Below are 15,606 nucleotides of genomic sequence, written 5' to 3' on the forward strand. Positions count from 1 at the left end.
CTGCCCCATAGCCTGGGCCGTGTCCCACTCCGAGCTGAGATGGGGAAGGGCTGTGGGAGGGACAGCATCACTCCCCTCTACCCAGGGATCGTGCAGGTGTTTCTCCCTGGGTATTTCCCTGCGATTTTTTGGCAAGTGTTCCTGCCTGGCTGTGGCAGCGTGGGGCCAGCCCCGTGTCCCCGTGCTCCGGAGTGACCTGGTGGCTCCTGGGCGGGGCCGCTATTGATGGCAGCGCTGCTCTGCCCGGCGCAGCGTGTGTGAGCTGGTAGTAAAGCCATCAATAACTGCTTCCCCCGGGGGATCCAGAGGGAATTAAAGGATTTCGCCCAAAGTGAGCGCTCAGCGCTTGATATTTGCTCACAGGTCAGGAAGTGCCGGCGCTGCCGTGGGGAGCAGAGGCCAGGGGCAGCGGGGCTGGGGCTGGCAGGGGGAGCTGAAGGAGCAAAGTGCTTCACCTGGAGGGGAGTGACCTGTTCTCCTGGGGCTCTGGCGGCTCTTGCTGGTGGGCTGTGCCTCCTGAGTGCCGCCAAGGTGCTGACCCAGCACAGCCCCCGTGCCCAGAGCTTACCTGGGCTGGTGGTACCTGCGCAGGCGCCCTTTGGCAGGGGACACAGTGGCACCGTGCCCTTGCCAGCCTCGCTGTGGATTTCTGTGTGGTGGGTGGGAACCAGGAGCTGGTGGTGCCCAAGCCCTGGCGCACTGAGGTGCTCAGGTGATGCTCTTGGTGCATTTTGGGCAATGCAGGTGATGCTCTGCCTGCCGTGGGCTGGTGCCTTCGGTGAGTAGGACACGAGGTCCATCAGCAGGACAACCTGGGCTGTTGTTTCCTCCGTGGTTTGGGAATGCTTTGGTCTGGGATTCTGGAGGCTGGAGCCCGTGTGGCCGGCGGGCTCAGCAGCGGGTTTGCCAACTGAGCATCCGTGCACTCGCGTGATCTTAACCAGACTTGTTCCCAAGTTTGCTGTGGCAGTGGATTTTTTAATATGATGATTTAATTAGGGTGGAACGATTTTAACATTCTAAAGCAATAATTACCCTAAAGACAGAACATATAAATTGTGTTACAGTGCAGAGTCAACACAAGCAAACATGTTTTGCCGTTGGATTACAAATATAGTATCTGCCTGAAGCCTATTTTTTTTGTTGTTGCTGGTGTGTTAGAGCTAAAACTGGCTTTGCTGTTACCAAAAATATGTTTTTCCCTGACCTCTGCTGAACTTCTGCGTCTGCCCTGATTCTGAGTGAGGAGGAGGAGGGGAGGGGATGGGGTGGAGGTGAGGAGGGCTGGGAGGTGGTGCTGATGCCCCGTGGTCGCTGTTGGTGTGGGCTCTGCTGTGCAGGAGGTCAGGGCTGTGCAAGGGCTGCAGCTCTGCCCCTGAGCTGCGGCCACAGCTGCCTGTGGATCGTGCTGGTCTCTCCTGGCTCCAGCGGGCCAAACCCACCACTCTCCCCAAAACTTTGCTCTAGTGCTCCCTGTGGAAGGCTGGGCACCTTCCCAGCAGCTCGAGGTGCATCAGGGGAGGAACAGAGCGGGGAAAACCTCCATCCAGACTTCTCGGTGGCACAGAGCTCTTTTTAAGCAATGTTGTCTCAGTAAATGTCTTTTCCCCAACCAAACCAAAACACCTGCAGCTGAGAAATAGGGGCAGCGAGTGTTTCCCCTGGGGCTGCTCTTGTGAACTCTGCCTCCATATGTGCTGGGGGGAGCCTCTTGTGAGCTTTCTCGGGTTCTAGGAAGAAATTCCTCTCTGGCACAGCTTGTCCAGGGAAGCTGTGGCTGCCCCATCCCTGGCAGGGTCCAAGGCCAGCTTGGACAGGGCCTGGGACAGTGGAAGGGGAAGAACAAGGTGGACTTTAAGGTCTCTTCCAAGGCAAATTGTTCTTTAATTCTATGACTGAGTCATCTTTTATATATATATATTAATTGGGATTACAGGGCTCCCAACCTCTCATATCTTTTCAGCCAAACCTTGTTGCTCTTTTGGTGGGAGCAGAACCTTGGTGGATGAGAGCCCAGCTGGAGAGCTGCTGCCTCCCTCATCGGGATTTGGGTGACGAGTTGTGCTGTTTGGTTAACTTGGCAACACCGTAACATATCTCGTAATCAGAGATAAACTCTCCATGGCAGGTTATCCCGCACATAAATCATCATTAGTGCAGCTCATTTCTGTTCAGTGCCCACCTGACTGTGCTGCTGTGTGTTTAGAGAAGTCAGGGGTCGAGGAGAAATTACAGGGTTTTCAAAAACCCATTTGCCTTGATGGTGCTCGCATCAGAATCAATCTTGCCTCGTGTTCCAGCCCAGCCCCAGACACAGCCCCACTCCCAGGGCTCTGCTGCTCTGTCTGTGACAGGACAGGGCTGGGGGGACAGTCACACCTCAAACTCAGCTGTTCCTGGTGCATCTTGGTGTGTATTCGAGGTGCTGGGTGGGAGCAGAGAGTTTTACACACCCTTCACCCCCTTTCCACGGAGTGACAGTGAGAAAACCCTGCTGCAAGGTGCTGTAAGAACCCAACGGTGTAAACAGCTTTTCTTTAATGATTTTAGCGTTATTTCCTGTGGCAGTGGTGGCAGTGTGGAGCCCAGGTGTGCGGGCAGCCCTGGGGTGCCTGTCCAGCTGCAGTTTGCAGAAACACCACGGGGAGCTATTCCTGACACCACAAAGTGCGGGTTGAGCAACTTCAGCCCCTTCTCAGCAGCTGCAAGGTGTTCATTTGGACACTGCTTGGCTTTTGCACCCTCCACGTGCCCCTGGACTCACACCCAAACCCTTCCTCAGCTGGCTCAGGGGTGTCCCTGTGTCCAGCTTTGCCTTGCTGGGCACAAATGTCACCTGTCCAGGCTGTGCCAGTGGGAAAAACAGCACCGGGGCTGGCGAGGGCAGTGGGATTTGGAGGCAGTGAGCGTTACCAGCCTGGCAAGCCCAGAGCTGAGCTGTTATTTGCTGCTTCAGTTGTTGTGTACTTGATAGGTTGTGTTGGAAAAAAAAATCTAAATAGAGCACTTGTCAAGGTACCAGCGTTTCTAAGGGTGCTGCCTTTGTCACCAGCCTAATGCAAATCCTCCGAGGGCTGCGCAGATGAGGATGTACTTAGTCACTGGTTATCCACAAAGCCTTTTCTCTGGAAAGCAAAACGTAAAGCTTGCCAGAAGGAAGGAGCTGAAAAAAAAAAAAAAAAAATGAGTTCTGTGAAGTTTTAGAGGTGTTTTTGTGTGCGCTGTGGGCTGAGCAGTTTAGGAGTTTCCAAAATATCTCTGCCTGAGTTAATCCGTTTGTGGTGCCGCGGCTGTGAGCTTCACTTGACCTGCGTGGCCCTTTGTGTCCACCCTCAGGTGTCCCCAAGGCTGGCTCTGGGGTCCTTAAACTCCTCTCAGCAGCTCTTTAGTGGTGTGGGCAATGAGAGCAGCAGCTTCCTCGGGGTTCCATGGGGTCAACCCCCCAAAAAATGTTTGCTGTCCTCTGCTGAATTCTTTCCCTCTGAAATTGCAGAAGTGGAAGTGCACACAAATCACACTGTAATCCATCCCAGGATGTGGTGAGCCCAGGGACGAGGCACGAGGCTGGTTTCTGAGATTTCTGGGATTTGATTTCTGGGATTTCTGGGCATGCCCCCCTGGGCAGGTGCTGCGTGCCGAGGGGCACGGGGGGGATGATCCAGGGGGCAGAGGAGCCAGGACCCGGATAATTCAGCATTGTCCTTGTGTCAATGGGCTCATTCTGGGGGACATCAGGCTCCTGTCACTGGGAGAAAGCTGGAAGCTGGGACAGAATAAACACGGCGAGGCCAAAGGCCGCCCTTGTTTGTGCATTGGCGCCGTGCAGAGGTTCGGGGCAGAGAGGACTTGCTGAAGGTTGGTGGTTTGGGTTGGTTTGGCCCGAATTTGGGATGACCCCGGCTGGTTTCAGGCAGGAGGCTGTGAGCTGGAGCGTGCCAGGCGTGAGGCCACCACTGCCGTGTCCCTGGTGTCCCCGTGGCCCAGCACCGCGCTGGTGGTGGCTGTGACCCGCTCCGGGACAGGAGGGACCGGCTGCCCCCAGCTGCCCTGATCCCTGCCGGCGTGTGCAGGGAGAAATCCCCCACACAGGCACAGAAATCCCTCCGAGAGGCTTGGCCTTTTCACAGGGATTTTGTCACCCGTGCCCGGGCCGGGCAGCGCGGAGCCGCCTGATGTGCTCGGAGCGAGCGGCGTCCTGTCCTCCCCTGACTGCGGGTGCTGCAAAACCTTTTCCCCTGTCGGCCCCGAGATCTCCAAAGGTGTCCTGGCTTCTCCCCCACCCCTTGCCACCCTCTCTGGCTGTGACATGTGCCCAGACCTGTTACAGAGGGAAGTAGCTCCAGGCGTTATTCTCACCAAGTGGGGTGAGATTCTGTCTGAAATCATTTCATCCTTCCCCAGAGACTTGGCGTGAATTTTATCTAATCGCCATGGCAACAGATAAAAAAAGGTGTGAGCACATCTCCTTTTGCTGTGATAATTCAGATTTATATATTCAGATCAGATTGGAGTTAGAGATTTTAAAAGGAGCAGATGCAGCAGAAGGTGTGACTGCAAATAATGTGGCGAGAACGTTTGATGATCCTGCCCTTTAAGAGGGGAGAGCGCCTTCCCGCAGGTTTTTTTGGAATATAATTATTCCATCAAATCCACTTTAACAAGGACTCATTATAGCCCTGATAATGCAGAGTCACGTTGGAGACAATCTCCACACGCATGCACACACGGCACACGCAGGGACCACAACAAGTAAACAGCAGCCTGAGAGCAGCCCGGGCACTGCCAGAGCCCAGGTGCCTGTCCCAGTCCCCGTGTCACCTCCTGGTGCCCTGATCCCGCAGGATCCCGGCCTCCCCAGCCCTGCAGAGGGACCTGGGAGGGGATTTGGTGGCACTGAGCTCAGGCTGTCCCAAACCAAAGCAGCTTCTGCTGTGCTGTGGCAGCGTCTGCAGGAAAGGGGAGCTTTGGCTGAGAGCAGAGAGAGGGATCACAGGCTCACGGGATGGTTTGGGATAGATGTGACCTCAGACCACCCCTGCCATGAGCAGGGACACCTCCCACTGTCCCAGGCTGCCCCAAGCACTGTCCAGCCTGACCTTGGGCACTGCCAGGGATCCAGGGGCACCCACAACTGCTCTGGGCACCCTGTGCCAGGGCCATTTTTTAGTGCCCCTCCAGCACCCTGGGGAGCAGCCGTGCCCTAGGGCAGGGAGGAACAGCGAGTACAGGGTGGGATGGATGCCTGAGGGTCTGGACATCCCACGGGAGGCAGGTGGGCTGTAAATCTCTTCCCGGAGTGCAGAGAACAGGAGGAGGAGGAGGAAATCAGCTGGAGGAGATGTGTGGAGGAAGGCTCTGCTGGCCCTCCTGAGTCGCAGGGTGACTCTTCATGCTGGGACACACCGTTCCAGTCACACTGAGGCTTTTCAGGCACTGGCCAGGAAGTTGGGGACAAGAGGGAATTCTCCTGGAGCAGCCCACTGGTGGCCTGGGGAGAAGGGGAATGACCTGGCCAGGAGGGGCTTGGGGATGATGAACCTTGGAGGTGTCTGGGCTTCCCTGGGGTCACTCAGGGGCTCTTGGAGCGTGTGCCACATGTGAGAGGATTCTGTGCTCAGCAGCAGCCCGCAGAGAAGGCTGCTGGGCACAGCCCACAGTGGAGCTGTGCTCTACCATGAAACCTGGTTCCTCACGTGCTGAGCCCAGCACCCTCCTGCCTGCCCCTGGACTGAGCCTGGAGCACCCAGTCCTTGCTAAATCACACAGGCCGTGCTCTTGTCTCCCTGTTCACAGGGCACTTGCTAAATTCTAAAGCTTTTGTGCACTTTAAAGACTTTCCTGTTGGCAGAGAGGTGAAATCCTCTGGGGTGGGAGTTTCTGTAAGGCACTGGAGCAGCTGGAGCTGAGGCTGTGGTCAGCACTCCCTGCACTGGGCAGGACAATGTGGGTGCAGGGGACTGGGGGGCTCTGTGAGGGGGTGCAGCCCATGATCAGCCATGGGCCTGAGGGGTTCTGGGGAGTGACCCCTCTGCCCAGAGGGCTCCGTGGGCTGCCACAAGCCTCATGGGCTTGGAATGCTCCAAAATCCACTTGGAAATCCAAGGACAGAATAGAAACAGAATATCCTGAGCTGCAAGGGACCCACTGAAATTCAGCTCATTGCTCTGCACAGGACAGAGCATCACCCCAAGAACCATCCCAGTGAAACGCCAGAGCCAGCCCTGAGAAATGGGTTTATTGGCATGTGCAGGTTCTCCACCCAGCCCCAGCCTCTGTCCTTTTCCACCTCTGTTTAAATGTCATCCAGGAGAGAGAAGCCGCTGCTGGCTCCTGTCCTGCTGCCCCGGGTCTCCCCCGGGAGCGGAGCCTGTCCGGGCAGTAATTACTACAGCAAAGCCAAGTGATGTGAGAGCTGTGCAGGTCAAACCTCTTCCCAAACCACACGTTTGTGTGAGCCTGAGCCACCTGCCCCTGGGGCCTGCGCCGGGCTGGGAGGGAAGGAGGGAGGAGAGGAGCTGCAGCAGAGCTGAACTCACCACATCTCATGGTGTGCCCTGTCCAGCTCATCCCAAACGGGGCTGGGGGCTCCTGGACAGGGCTGGGGGCTCACAGACAGGGCTGGGGGTCATGGACAGGGCTGGGGGATCATGGAAAGGGCTGGAGGCTCCTGGACAGGGCTAGGGGCTCAGGGACAGGGCTGGGGGCTCAGGGGCAGGGCTGGGGGCTCATGGGCAGGGTTGGGGGTCATGGGCAGGGTTGGGGGGTCGTGGACAGGGCTGGGGGGTCGTGGACAGGGCTGTGGGCTCGTGGGCAGGGCTGGGGAGGTGTGGGTGTGCATCGTCCTCCCCCTCCTCCCCGTGCAGCCGCGCACATCCCCAGATGCAGAAACAATCACGGTCATTATTCCTGCCATGGTGACAGTGACAGTGGCAGAGATGCCAGCTTCCTCACACAGACGGCTTTATTTCATCTCCTCTGTTTTTCAAAGCCTCTTTCATTTTGTATGAGGAGACAGATGTGAAGGGCTGCAGGCTGATAAATTCTGCTGTCTTATGAAAAGAGAGGGTGGGTTTTTGTTGTGGTTGCTGCTCTTCCTCCCTCCCCAGCTCCCTCCCAGCCTCCTCTTGCTGTCGAGGGTGCTCCCTGCTCTGGGCATGGCAGGCTGGCTGCTGGTCGCCTCTCTGGGGCAGGCAGGGCTGGGTCTGGGGTGCAGAACCTGGGGCTGTGGTGATGGGCACCTGGCTGGAAAAGAAACGAGCCCGTGGTTGGAAGGAAAGGAGCCCAGTGGTGCAGATGTCACCCCAAAGCCCTCACCCATCAGGTGGGGAGGAGCTGATCCTGGCTGTGGAGCTACAGGAGCTACAACCCAAATCCTCATCCCTCATGTGACAGCGCTGGGACTGTGAGGTCAGGGATGGGCTGTGCCAGTGAGGGGCAGCTGTGGGGTGGGGAGGGAGCAGCCAGTACCCCTCTGCGGGGCTCTTGGAAGTCTCTGCTCTGCTCCTCTGCCTTCCTCCTCGGAGCAGTGTGGCTGCAGTGGCCGGTGCAATGTGGCCCGTGTGGCACCGGGGGTCCCAGTGCAGCCCCCCGCCTCCCCCCTGCTCTGCTGACGGTAGTTCAAGTTTAAAAATAAATTGCTTCATCTTTAATTGCGGTTTAAATAACTGCTTCATTTTTATTTAAATGTGGCTCTGCAAGGCTTGGAGAACAATTAGGAGAAAATACAGGGCATTGCTCTGGTGCATGTGTTCAAGCATATAATTAATTTTTTTTATTATACTGATGTTTGCCGAATCTGGAAAAAGATCTTATTGTTCCTCTTGATTCAGTCACGCAGAGGATCTACAAATACACCAGCCATTTCAGGACTCCATTTCATAAGCCGTGGAGGCCTGGTGCTGGCACACTCCGGGGGGCTCCTGGGGTCCCTGCCCTTGGTGTGACAGTCCCCAGGCCATGGGCTGCGCTGCTCTGGGCTCTGCAGGACCTCCCCAGTGCCAGGCTCTGGGCACAGCCCGGCCTGGGGCTGCTGATTGTGTCCTCAGCCCCTTCCTGAAGGATTTGGGTGCTGTTTCAGAGCCCCGAGCCAGCCTTGGGGGCTCGGCCGGGTGAGGCTTTGCGCTTTTTGTTAATGAGCGGTGTTAATTAGCCAATGCACGGCTGGGGGACGTGGAGTGAAACCTCGGCGTGACCCAGGGACCTCTCGAAAGCGAGCTGGCCATTCAGGACTGTAAATCTCATTCCGAGTCGATAGGGATTAGGTTCCTAAGTGCCCGACATTGCTAAAGTGCTTCTCAAAGTGCGGCTGGTCGAGGGCTGGGAGGAAGCTGCGTGTGATCTGGCGGGCTCTGAGCTTATCAGTCAAAGGTGCTTTGCTTGGTGACAGGAGCCACTTGTGGTAAACAAGCTGCTGGCCCTTTGGACCCCTGACAATCTTTTAACCATTTATTAAAGCAGCTATGAGCTCTTCTTGGAAATGAAATCTTAATAGCGAGCGTGGCAGAGATTTTTCACAGATGGCAGCACTGCCAAAAGCAGGCATTCAAGAAAACATTCATCAAAAACATTCATTTCTTTCAAAAAGAAATTGACGTTTATAGCGTAGACAAATTTGGGACTCATTTGCTTTGCCTTTCAGTTTCGGGATTTTTAGAGGTCACGTTTTTCTGCACCTTCGAGGGTTAGAAACTGGTGTTATTTTTAACTGGGAACTGAGATTCTCGTGTAGCATGTCACCAGGAAATGGGGCATGTGGAGAGGCTGGGGCATGGCAGGACCCGTACAGCGCTGGGGGAATCACAGAATTCTGGAATATTCTGATTTGGAAGGGACCCACAAGGACTATCAAAGTCCTGGCCCTGCACAGGCACCCCAACAATCCCACCCTGTGCTGGGAGCATTGTCCAAACAGCTCTGGAGCTCTGGCACCTTGGGGCTGTGACTCCAGGGGCTCCAGGCTCTGTCCTGACTCCTGTCCCCGGGGGTTTTTTGCATGCAGACCCTCCCCGGGGTGGGATGGTGCCCGCTGGCTCTCCCGGTGATGGAGAGGATGGCAGGGCCCGCTGGGAGCTGTATTCCCTGGCATGGTGATGCAGGGAGCTTCCACATGCCCTGGAGAGCATCTCTGGGCCCCACCCTCACCCCTCGGCGAGGCCGGGAAGGACGGGAGCGCCCTCCCTCCTTAAAAAGCCAGAAATTCCCTTAAGAGGGAGCAATTCATTCGCAGCTCATCTCCATTTCATCTGAAGGCTGCACCACGCTGGGTTTCAGCCTTGTTATGTTTTCTCTTGAGCAATACCTTTTATTTCTGCAGTGTTTAATATTCCTTTCCAGAGCCTCCATTGCCTGTTCTGGGTCTTTCCACCGAAAGCAGCTTTAAAACTATAATTTTTCGTGGCTGAGCATGTCACAAGCAGCTGGGTCCTCTTTGCTTGAGTGCCGTCGCCCCTCCCCATCCTCCCCGTGCCCGCTCTTCCCTCCGTGCCAGGCATCCCTAGTGAGGGGCACCCTTCCCAGGCGGCCTCAGCTTGAGGAGAGGTGGTTTCTCCTGCCCAAACCAGCCCGTGCAGGGCTGAAAACGCCGTCACGGGGCTGGGGAGGCAAATGGTGGTGCAGGCACGGAGATCTTCCCTGCGCTGGTGGAGGGGAAGGACGGGATGGGGAAGGATGGGATGAGTTTCCCCATCCCTGGGGAGTAAAGGAAGGACATCTCTGTGTTTTCCCATCCCTGGGGAGTAAAGGAAGGACATCTCTGTGTTTTCCCATCCCTGGGGGGTAAGGGAAGGACAGGTCTGTGTTTCCCCATCCCTGGGGGGACAGGTCTGTGTTTCCCCATCCCTGGGGGGTAAGGGAAGGACAGGTCTGTATTTCCCCATCCCTAGGGAGTTTTGCTGGTGGCTGAGATGAAAACTCGGTGCTGGCCGTGCCTTTGCATTCCCCAGCCCCTGCTTCAGCCCCGGACTGAGGGCTTGGAGCTGCTTCCCCCCGCAAGGCAGCTCTCCTGTGCAGAGGGCAGGAGCAGCGTGCTGCAGGCAGCAGGAGCTGGGGCCGGCCCCGGAGGTGTCCCTGGCGTGTCACTCGGTGTCCCTGTGCCTGGCCCGTGTGCTGTGCGTGCAGCCCTGCGCTCTCAGCTCGGGCTGCCGGAGCCTGGCGCCGCAGCCGCGTTTTGGCGCTGCGGTTTCACAGCCGCCCCCCCGAGCAGCGCTGATGTTTCTACAGCTTGTTTCACACCCGTGCGGATCCCGGGAGCAAAGCTGTGCCACGCTGCCAGCGCTCACGAAGCAGCAGGGCTCGGGAAGCACCCCCTGGGCCAGGGATGGCCGTCAGGTGCCCGGCTGTGGGTGCCAGGGTGGGATTTCCCCGTGCCAGGGGGTTCACGGAGCTCCTTCCAGGGAGGTGATTTCTGCCTTCCCCAGGTGAGCTCTGTCTGCACCTTGGCCCGTGTCCATGTGCTCAGCGCTGCTGCCTGCGCTCTGCTGCTGGATAATGGATCCCACATCCTGGCACGTCCCGCTGTTTGAACAGGAGCTATGGCCATTGCGTCCGCTGGATGTACGACACGCGCCCGCCGGTGTCAGGAATTAACTCCGTAATCATCTCCGTGATCTTTCTTGGCAGAGCTCTGGCATAACCTGTCGTGTCTTATCTGGGAATTGCCTGTGAGTTATAGTTGACTCCGGCCTGGCGCTCTCTGGGTGAGCCAGGTTTTGGCTCCTCCAGCGCTCTGGGTGCCGAGGGCTCTGGCTCCAGTTTGCAGCTGTGTAAGCACAGCTGGAAATGTGGTGGGGGATCTCCTGCCCGGGGCTGGGGAAGGGAAGGGCATGGACCACACTCCTGTGTGCCCCCACTGGGCATCGTTTCTGCACCTCAGCTCTGCAGATCTGCTGGGCTCATTTCCCGAAGCTGCTAAAAGCACACACGTGTTCCTCTTTCCTGCAGAGTTCTTTGGAGATTACACTTTTGTTCTAGTCGAGAGCAGATTTAACCAAATGCCGGTCTTGCAATGCCAGGTCCTACGAAATGGGAATGGCTGAGTTCCTTCTTTATTTATCCATATATACACAATGCCCAAAACAAGCTAAAAATGATGAATTGTGGCTAATGCTGCTGTGTGATGGAGATAAGGCCATAATTATTTGTTTGGGCAGCTTAAATCAACACTGAAAGCCTGATGGAAAACAAAGTGATGATTTCAATCTCTTTGTGTGGGTCTCGTGGGCTGTGTGACCAAGCGTGAACCTGCAGCAGGGGCTGTGTGAGTTTTGCACCGGCGCGTGGCTAAAGCGGGTCATTGTGGTGTCACGCTTCACGTGCCACCCTCTGAGCGTGCCAGGGCCTGTGCCGGGGGACAGACACGCTCTGGGCTCCTTTCTGGCAGGGTTTAGCACCTCATTTTTAGGGTTTAGCATCAGTTTTGGCAGCTTGCTCTTATTAGGAGCGTTATTTGTGCTTCAGGTAGGAGTGCAGTGTATCCTGCCCATTCCAGAGCGCGGCCTGGGTCTCCCTCAGAAGCCCAGCCTGCCCTGGCTTGTTAGGAGAGAAGATGGGTGGGTTGAGCTCCAGCTGCACCTGAACCCACGGCAGGAGCTGTAAATTTTTGCGTTCATTATGTTTGTTTTGCTTGGGTTTAATTAACTGATCGATGAAAGCCTATCAAGCTCTGACCTCTCCTGCAGCTGCCGTAAATCAGCCCTGGCCACGCTGGAGAGGGATTTGTGCACAGTCCCAGCTCCTGAGCTGTGCTGGGCCATCCTCAGAGCTGGGATGGCCTGGGTGAGGGCCAGCACAGTCCACAGGGACACCTTCCACCACCCCAGGGTGCCCCAAGCCCATCCACACCCCTTGGCCTTGGACACTCCCAGGAATGGGGCAGCCACAGCTTCTCTGGGCACCCTGTGCCAGGGCTCCCCACCCTCACAGGGAAGGATTTCTTCTGCCTGTTTTGTTTTCCTGGTGACCTTGGGGACATGTTGTTTCCTTGGGAGGGAGATTTGGAAGCCCCAGTTCCGCTCTGTCCTGCCAAGTCTTTCCTCTCCAGCTTCCACACCCTCGTGTTCAGCTCGTTCTTTTGTGATCCTCTTTTTTGGGTTCAAAATAACCAAGTTGGTTGGAAGTGGGACCATGAGACGTATCCCTGTCATCATCAGACCCCTCCTCACCACCAGCCCTCTGCCAGGGCCACCTCAGCCTGCCCTGCCCAGCGCTGTCCCTTGGGGCTTTCCTTCCCTGCTAATCCAGGGAGTCAGCTCCCATGCCCTGGGCTTTTCTCCTTTTTCAGAAATATTTTTGCCAAAATCAGGAAAAATTGAACTGTTTGGTCTTCAGAGTTATTTCCTTTTGATCCCTGCTTTCATTACAATAACTTTGCTGAAGAAAAGTGTTGGAGGGACAGTGAGGGTCAGATCAGAGGGTCCTTGTTGGATCACTGAAGAGGAGGAACAGCTTTTGCATCTTACATTACCTCCATGTATTTATATTTCAGTGTAAAGGGGAAAAAACACACGTATTATCGAATGATGCACGTTTTTATCTTCTTTATGGCTTCTAATGCTATAGCTGGTTTTTTCAAACCACTAAAAGCATAAGCATTAAAGCAATTTTCCAGAGTAATATAGCAAGAGGTCTGCAGCAGCTCTGCAACATTTGATAATAGTTGCCATCTTCAGCTGAAGATAATGATGTTAACAAATGTAATGGGAGTAATGAGTGGAGATTCAAAAAAGCAGCTTTTGTTTAATTTTTTTGTAATGCAAATGAGTTGGGGAATAAAGAAGGAGAGCAGAAAATAATGAAAACTTCATTGGAAATGAGTCTTAATCCTTGCAACCAAGCGCTGGAGGGTAGGAAGGAAGGAGAGGGGTAGAAGTTGTGGATCCTCTTTCCCAGGAAGTGTTGGATGGGGCTTGGAGTAACCTGTCTGGGGGGTGTTGCATTGCAAGGGGTGGAGCTGGATGTTTTTTAAGGTCCTTTCTATCCCAAACCAATCTCTGGGGGTGGCTGGGCTCTGTGGCAGAGGGGAATGAGGTGACATTTGCTGTCCTGGCAGGGCTGGCCCGGGTGAGCAGGAGGAGCCAGCCACGTGCCAGGCTTTGCTCCAGTCTCACCTCTGGCACATGGATAGGGCTGTCCAGGGAGGTTTGGAGTCCCCAGCCCTGGAGGTGTCCAAGGAAGGACTGGAGGTGGCACTCAGGGGGTGACAAGGTGGGGACAGGTCACAGGCTGGACTCGATGATCTCAGAGGGCTTTTCCAGCCCCAGTGATCCTGGGATTCTGTGACTCCACAGCCCAGCTCCTCCCAGCCTGGGCCTGGGGCTGATGGTTTCTCCTGGCTCAGCTGCTTTCAGGCCAAGCAAAACCCCCTTCCTGTCACTCCCGGGAGGTTGGAAACCCTCTGCTTTCTGCTCCTGCAGCACCTTCCACTTTAGAATGATGCCAGCTGAGTTCAACCTTATGACAGCCCAGCGACTCCCTCTCCCCCTCAGAACAAGTGAATTTGCTTTATTTAGATTGACTCCCGGCCCAAGTGATAGGTATGAGGCTGGCAAATGAGCATCCTTGTGATGAGGACTGGCACTTATGCATGTGCAGAAGACTCAGGTCTGTCAGCTTGTGTCAGCTCGCCTTCTACGGAGTGTTTAATCTCCTCACCCTTGGCCAAGAAATGCATTAAGAGATCTGCAGTGAGTGGGAGCTCGGCGAGGGAAGGGATGCCGCTGCCTGCCCCGCTCCTGGAGCGCCCAGCGCTGATGGGATGAGGGCAGCGGGAGCAGCACCACTCGATCCAGCCTGCAGGAGAGCTGTGGGCAGCTGGAAACCGCGGCCAACAGGAGCAAACAGCTCCTCTGGCTCCTCGCAGGGCGGTTTTAGGGATGTGAGCGCAGCGCAGGGAAGGTGGTGTTTGGAGCAGGGGTGACCCCGGTGCCTGCGCTCAGGCGATGCCACGGCTCCGGAGCCCGAGTTGGCAGCGCTGCCAGCGAGCAGATGGTGGGCACGGCTGCGTGAATGTCCTTGGGCACGGGGAGAGCGTCCCCGGCCCCGGGGGGATGGCGTCTGTCCCCTCTCGGCGCTGCCACAGCTGCGGGGCCGGTGGGGCTGGAGCCGCTCCCGGCATCGCCCCGGCCCCGGGGGACAGCGGAGAGTGCTCGGGTGGAATTTTGGGTGGCCTCGCGGCTCCCCTCTGCCCGGGGGGCTTTTGGCACGGAGCCCTCCCCAGGGTGGCCTCTCCCTGCGCTCTGAGCGGCACCGGCCCGGTTGGGTGGCACCGGAGAGGGACACCCGGGATGTGCCTGTCACTCCCTGCCACGTGCCAGGTGTCCCTGGGGACCCTCGGTGGCAGCGCCGGCTGGGTCACAGCGAGGATGTGACTCACAGTGGCTTTGGTCTGAACCCATCTCAGGGGACAGCTGCGCTCTAAACCAAGGGACTTTTACGCTTTTCTCATTTTCCTGGATTTTGGTTGGTTTGGGGGGTTTTTTTGGTTCTTGTTTTGTTTTTGTTTTTTTGAAGGGTGAAGATGTGAGTTATCGCATCTGGCTTTGCAATTTACAGCTTTTAATTAATCTGAAATTTCAGCATAGAGTTTTACGATAAGCAGAGGCATCTGTGCAAGCTGGGGAGGGACCTTAGCCATGATCCGAGATGAATCTGCAGGATGAGATATCAGTGCAATAAACAGGGCTGTATAAAACAGAATTGTGAAGTAAAAAAGCGCTTAGATATAAAGGCAATGATCTAAAAGTGAGATTGCTTTTTGGAGCCCGTCCCTGTTTCAAGAGTGTTCCTTTCCTGTCAGAATTTGTCAGCTGTCCTTTGGTGGTTCCAGCACCTACTGATGGTAAGTGGACACTCAGTCCACCATCAGAGCACCTTTAGCCCAAGGAGGGGTTTTTTCAGTAAGGATGGTCTGGCATGGCTTGGGTGAGGTGCTCCAGCCTGGGGAAACATCCAGCCGGAGCAGCCCTGGTGGTTTTGGGCCAGTCAAGGTGTCCGTGGCTGTGACACTTCGCTGTTCTTTCTTGGCACAAAGAGCCAGAATCACTCTTCCTCTCCTGCTCTGGGTGCAGGAGCTGTGCTGGCTCTGCATGGTCAGTGCCCACCGCATGGGCCTGATGTCACTGGGTTGCTTGGGCTTCCTTCTGCCCCAGTTTAATTTCCTGCAGCTTTGTGAGCAGTGCATTACTCTGTGTTTTCCGTCTCCAGCCACCTAAAGCCTGGGAAATTGCAATAATGAAGGGTAATGATACGGTATGGGGAGCAGGCTTCCATTTGAAGTCTCTCAAAGTTGGATAAACACAAGCAGGAAGCATTTGTTTACAAATATTTTCTTGTGAACGAGTGAGGGGGAGAGCAAGCTCCTTTTGTCTCTGACAGACACATCCTTTCACTCCCCGAGCCTTCCTCCCTGCTCCTTCAGCTGGGCTGACTCCCTTGGGAGCAGGATGGGATGTCCCCCATCCCTCGGGGTTTCTTGTCCCACCCTGAAGTGCAGACCCCAGCCCCAATGCCAGCAGACCTCGCTGGTGGCAGTGAAGGTCCCCCAACGTGTCCCTGCCCCTGGTGGCTCCTCAGGAACGTGGGTCCTTGTGGCATCAAAGTCCCTCTGGAGGT

General features: G+C 55.9%; 1 protein-coding gene across 3 annotated transcripts in view; it reads left to right on the forward strand.

The window, feature by feature from the left end:
* The window catches only part of DSCAML1 (DS cell adhesion molecule like 1), a 94,636-nt gene that overhangs the window by 11,571 nt on the left and 67,459 nt on the right, over window positions 1–15,606 (forward strand). The gene's annotated exons all lie outside the window — the stretch shown is intronic.

The sequence above is a fragment of the Sylvia atricapilla genome, chromosome 23, assembly GCF_009819655.1.
Source record: "Sylvia atricapilla isolate bSylAtr1 chromosome 23, bSylAtr1.pri, whole genome shotgun sequence".
Taxonomy (NCBI): Eukaryota; Metazoa; Chordata; class Aves; order Passeriformes; family Sylviidae; genus Sylvia; species Sylvia atricapilla.